Here is a 6,968-nt window from a genome sequence, read left to right as displayed (position 1 = left end):
CATTCAATCTAGGAGTTCTGGCTAGACCAATTTAAGAAATAAAAGATTGAATACTTATCACATTTCTTTTTCCCCCTTCCTCATGCATATATCTAAAGCAGCCTAATGATTTTGCCAAATATGGGGTTTCTGAATTTTCTTGCCCTTGAGAGTGTATAAGCTAGTGATGCTCTTACCCGAGTAGCACGGGCCACATGAAATCCCGTGTGAATCAACAAGGACCATTGCAGCGAAATACTCTTGAGTGACCAATAGTTAAGTAACCGTGAGGGATGGGTGAAAAGAGTCCTTTGGAGGAGTGAAATAGAACATGAAACTGTAAGCTCCCAAGCAGTGGGAGGAACCAGGGCTCTGGCCGCGTGCCTGTTGAAGAATGAGCCGTCAGTGGCTTGGTTAAGGCAACCTGTTGCGGCCAAACGCACACGCAAGTATATGCGGTCGTCAAGTAATAAAGTGATAAGATAGAGTGTCGAACCCACGAGGACTTGTTATCAACTATTAACTAAATTAAGCTATTCTAATTATCTAAACAATAATTGAACCCAAAAGTAGTGATGCTAAAGTAATTAAACTAAAAAGAAAATAAATAATGAACTCTGAAGAAACGAAGAATAGATTTTTATGTTTTCAATGTAATAAAAATGATTCAGGGTTATGTGCTATCTAATATTCCTATTGTATTATTCAATTGTATTGACTAACTAAATCATCTAGCTTATTGGTTGATAGGGTTAATATCACGACCCAAAATTCGCATGTCGTGATGGCGCCTATCCCAGTACTAGGCAAGCCGACAACCTCAATAAATCACAATTTGTTTTAAGTTTGAAAATATGATATTTAAATTTAATAGAAAATCCCACAAATACTGATATACACTCCCAAAACCCGGTGTCACTAAGTACATGAGCATCTAGATGACAACATAGTCCGACTGATACAAACACTATCTGGAAACGTAGAACAGTACAAATAACTGAAAGAAAAGAGAGTCAAAGTCTGCGGACGCCAGGCAACTACCTCGATAGTCTCCAACAAATGAAACTCAAAAATCTAGCAACCATCGTATCCAAAAGTACTTGAATTTGCACACGAAGTGCAGAGTGTAGTATGAGTACAACCGACCCCATGTACTCAATAAGTAACAAGACTAACCTTTGGGCTGAAAGTAGTGATGAGCTCAACAGGTACAGTCCAATATAGAAATAACAATACAGAAACGTATGCATGCTTTCAAGTACACAGTTAAACTCAGTACAAATAAAATAGATCAATTCTGAATGATATGAGGAATATGACATCTCTGTATCTACATGCCAATGCACATGCTGTATGTGATGCACCTCGGTGGGGAAAAAACCTCGTGCACTCACAATCTCAAAATACTCAATCACTCAGTACTGTATATGGCCAATCTAACCCAGGGAAGATCCATCTCATATATATATATACATCAACTAACAGTCTGTTACTCAGTACTGTATAAGGTCAATCCAGCTTAGGGGAAGATCCATCCCAATATAAATAATTCAGACAATATCTATGTCTATGGAAGATTCGTCCCTCGATATAAATGTGTCACGACCCAAATACCTAACCAATTGTGATGGCTATTGTGGAACTAGGCAAGCCGATATTCTCAATATGCTTTAAATATATAACATAAGTGAGCTAAAGCAATTAAACTAACTGAAGGTTTACATAATAACGGGGTAAAAATCCAAAATACCAGTGCGGAATGATAGCCCGACATCGGGGTGTCACTTAGTCATGAGCATCTAACAACCAATCTAGAAACCGAGTCTACTACAGTCTATGCCAAATGCCAATACAAGAGAGAAAAGATAATAAGAAAGGAGAAACAAGGACTGCGGATGTCGGAAGCTACCTCGTAACTCTCCGATAATCAGCTCGCGCACGAACTCAACGACCGTCAGAACCGTACACACCCGGATCTGCACATGAAGTGCAGGGTATAGTATGAGAACAACCAACTCAGCAAGTAACAAAAATAAATAAGGAACTGAGAAGGTAGTGATGACTATACAAATACAGTTCATTTTCAATAATTCCAGTAAAGAGTAGACATGCTTTCAAATCCAACAGTTCAAGTCAAATCAGTTTATACAGTTACAGTACAGGTAATCTGGATATAGAATCATTGAGAAATTTCACAACAATGACAGATAGCAACTAAGTGAATCAACAAATGAAAAACAAGTACAACCTCTCAGGGCAACAGACACTCAACTCGTCACAACAACTCAATCACTCGGCTTTCAGCCCTCAGTACTCACACTGAATAGGTACCTGCGCTCATTGGGGTGTGCAGTATCCGGGGGGGCTCCTTTAAGCCCAAGCGCTATAATTCGCACGGACAACTCACGTGCTATTGTATCATATCAAGATTCGCACGGACATCTCACGTACTACAATATCATATCAGAATCCGCACGGACAACTCACGTGCTAAGTATAAACATCATGATTCGCACGGACAACTCACGTGCTACGATATATATACCTCACTACCAGGCCCTCGGCCTCACGCAGTCATGTACCTCTATAGTCTCACGGCCCTCACAAATCATAAAGATCAGCCCAAACAAAATAACATAGTGTATCAACAAGAATCAAGAAGAGACTGAGCTATGATGCGCAAGTAAAATCATGACTGAGTACAAGACACCAAATAACAGTTAATTCAACAAGTACTCGACCGTTGTGGGTCCCAACAGTGATAACATATTAAGAATGATTTCTAATATGATTTGCAGTCAAATCTCTATAACACAGAGAGAACAGGTAATTAGCAATAGTCTATTAGACTTTACAGTCTCACGGGACGGACCAAGTCACAATCCCCCACGGTGCACTCCCACATTCCCGTCACCTAGCATGTGCGTCACCTCCAAAATAGTCACATCATACCAAAATCAGCGGTTTCATACCCTCACGACCAGATTTAAAACTGTTACTTACCTCAAATCGCGCAAAATCCTACTCCGCAATGCCTTTTCCCCTCGAATCAATCTCCAAACGCCCCGAATCTAACCACAAGCAGTACGATATAATTAATTTAGGCTAAAAGAATCAATTCCACAAGAGAAATACGAAATTATAAGTCAAAATCCGAAATAGGCTCAAATCGGCCCCCGGGCCCACGTATCGAAACTCAACAAAAGTTACAAAACCCGAAAGCCCGTTCACTCACGAATCCATCCATACCAAATTTATCAAAATCCAACATCATTTGCCCCTCAAAAAATCCAAATCTCCAATTCCCAAGCCCTAATCTCTCAAATCACACCTCAAAAACTCACTAACTAGGTGTAAAATCAGTGGGTAAAACACCATTATTGAAGATAAATAGGCACAAGGAACTTACTTCAGCAAACACTTCAAAATCCTCCTCAAAATCCCAAAAATTCGAGTTCCAAAATATGAAAAATCTCGAAGTTTTCTATTTATAGGTTCTGCCTAGCAAAGCCGCACTCTATGGACCTCCTGTCGCATCTGCTTCACCGCACCTGCAGAAATTCCATCTTAGGTGCAAATACCACTTAATTTCCTATATTCCGCATCTGCGGTCACATATTCGCACTTGCGGGCCCAGCCTACTTCTGCCATCCTTCCCACTCAGGCCTTTTTCCGCATCTGCTATTTCGTAGATGCGCTCCTAACCTCGCACTTGCGCTTCCAGTCCAACCCAGCCTTGCCCTCATCTGTGTCCTCCTCCTTGCTTCTGCGTGGCCGCACCTGCAGGCTCCCACCGCAGGTGCAAAACACCAGAACACCAGAAGAAACCAGCAATGCCTAAGTCCAAATTTCCTTCCGATGGGCATCCGAAACACACCTGAGGCCCCCAGGATCTCAACCAAACATACCAACAAGTCATATAACCCCATACGAACTTAGTCGAACCTTCGAATCACTCTAAACAACATTAAAACACCAATTACACCCGGATTCAAGCCTAAAGAACTCCGAAACTTTCAAATTCCACAAACGACGACGTAACCTACCAAACCACGTCCGATTCACCTCAAATTTTGCACACAAATCATATTCAATATTACAGAACTACCCCAACTCCATAATTAGAATCTGACCCCGATATAAAAAAGTCAACCCCCGGTCAAACTTTCCAAAAATTCGACTTTCGCCATTTCAAGCCCAAATTAGCTACAGACCTCAAATTCACAGTCCGGACACACTCCCGAGTCCAAAATCACCCAACGGAGCTAACGTAACCGATGGAACTCTATTCTGGATTCGTCTTCACACACTTCTAACTACGGTAAAAATCCTGAGACTTAAGCTTCTGTTTTTGGGACTAAGTATCTAAAAACACTCCGAAACCAAAAACAAGACCTCCCGGTAAGTCACATAAGCAGAAACAGATAGGGGAAAACAATAAATAGGGGATCAGGACTAAAACACCCAAAATGACCAGCCGGGTCGTTACAAAATGACCCGGGCAAGATCCATGCCTTGGGGAAGATCCATCCCCAAATGTAAAGATTCAGACAAGATCCATGTCGAGGGAAGATCCATCCCTCAATATAAAATCAATCGCGCTCACTGTAGGGGGTGCAGACTCCGGAGGGGTTCCTTCAGCCCAAGCGCTATAATAGCCAAATCCAGGCATAAATAAATAAAACATGTTGCGGTGTGCGGCATGCGGCCCGATCCCATATATATCACTCAAACTTTCCAGTCTTCCGAGCTCTCAATGACATTAAAATCAACCCAACATGATGATATGACATATCAATGAATGGAAACAGAGACTGAGATATGATATGCAAATGATAGATGTGACTGAGTACAAAATTATAATTTAAACAAATAACTCAACAGTAATATGACCTTTGTGCCAAACATATCGGCACGTAGCCTAAACATGATCTTTAACATGAGTCTCATCTCAATTTCCTCTAACACATGGAGGATATGTGAACAACGACATTATTATTTGACTATGCAACTCCACTGAATCAATTAAGTCACAATTTCCATGGTGCACACCCACACTCCCGTCACCTAGCATGTGCATCACCTCCAAACAATTCACATAACACATAATTCATGGATTCATACCCTCAGAACCAAGTTTAGAAGTGTTACTTACCTCAAACCGTGTAATTCTTTATTCGAATATGCCCTTGCCTAGTGAATCGGCCTCCGAACGCCTCAAATATAGTCACAATTAATTCGATTCAGTCAATACAAATTATAGGAATTAATTCCATATGAAAATACTAATTTTCAAACCAAATCTGAAATTAAACTAAAACAATTATTAGTGGGGCCCACGTCTCAGAACCCAACATAAGTGACAAAATATGGATGCCCATTCAACTACGAGTCCAACCATACCAAATTTACCAAATTTTGACAACAACTCGACCTCCAAATCCTCAAATCTTATTTTCAAATCTCTAGGCCCAAATCCTCATATTTCACCTTCAAAACACGTAATCTAGTCGAAATACTCAACGGTAATCCAATATTATTGACTAACAATGATCATAAGTGACTTACCCCAAGTTTTCCTGTGAATACTCTTTGAAAATTCGCCTCAACCGTGTTTGAAATGTTCAAAAATGAGAAAATCTCGGAACCCTGTGGTTTTATACACCATCAAGAGGTTCTGCACCTGCGAAATTTTTAACTGCTTTTGCGGTCATTTTGTCACTTCTGCACCTCCTTCGCTTCAACGGATAAGAGTCCGCTTCTATGGATAAGAGTCCGCTTCTGTGGTCCAGTCCCTCCTTAGCCCAGGCCGCATCTACGACCATTTTTTCACTTCTGTAGTCGCGCTTCTACGAGGTTTCGTCCGCTTCTGCGGACCTCACGCTTCTGCGATGCCAGGATCGCTTCTGCGAGCTCGCATCTGCATGATAATTTCCGCAGGTGCGATTTCATCAGTAGGCAGTAACTCCCAGCTTTGTTCCAAGTCCAAATTTGATCCGTTAACCATCCGAAACTCACCCGATGCCCCTGCGACCTCAACAAATTATACCAAAAAGTTCGAAAATATCATACAAACTTAGTCGAGACCTAAAATCACATCAAACAACGCTAAAAACACGAATCATACCCCAATTCAAGCTTAATGAAACTAAGAAATTCCAACTTCTACATTCTATGCCGAAACCTATCAAATCAATCCGATTGACCTCAAATTTTGCACACAAGTTATAAATGTCATAACGGATCAATGAAAATTTTCAGAACCGACCCCGATATCAAAAAGTCAACTCCCTGGTCAAACTTCCAAACTTAAACTTCCTATTTTCGCTATTTCAAACCTAATTTAACTACGGGCTTCCTAATAATTTTCCGGACACACTCCTAAGTCCAAAATCACCATATGGGGCTATTGGAATCTAAATAAAATACACATCGAGCCGTAACGCTTAAACTCATGAAATGCCTGAATATCAACCATAAGCAGACCAAGTGCATAATACAAATCCTGGGGAGACGGGTAGCATCATACGCTATAAAACTCAAGCACAACAAAGGTGCGATATATGATCTGCATCTCGAGAGCCATCCTGCTCACATAACACCACCGCTATGCGGGACCTCAACACATTGTACAAATAATCAAGCCGTCTCATAACCCACATGGCATAATAGAGTATTACATGAAATAGTTGGCGACGAAATTAACATCCCACGCCAGAATACTTTTCCATAATGAATGTTATTCTGAATAAACACACCCAGGCTGGTGTAGAGTACACATCCACATTTGGACCCATCAACGGACCATAAACCGATTCTGATCATACCATGCTTTGGCAAATAACCTCTCAAGGATCTACAATGACCCTTTTCCCATGACACGCAAGAACAAAAGTTTAATTTGGAACAAACTTCCACGATTCACAACCAACTGAATAGAATGCCTTTTCAGGCCTAAACCCTCACATTAGCGATAGTACAAAAATCTT

This window comes from Nicotiana tomentosiformis, chromosome 6 (assembly GCF_000390325.3).
Source record: "Nicotiana tomentosiformis chromosome 6, ASM39032v3, whole genome shotgun sequence".
In the NCBI taxonomy this organism is placed as follows: domain Eukaryota; kingdom Viridiplantae; phylum Streptophyta; class Magnoliopsida; order Solanales; family Solanaceae; genus Nicotiana; species Nicotiana tomentosiformis.
The sequence above is the reverse complement of the archived record's forward strand: the minus strand, read 5'-3'. Positions refer to the sequence as shown.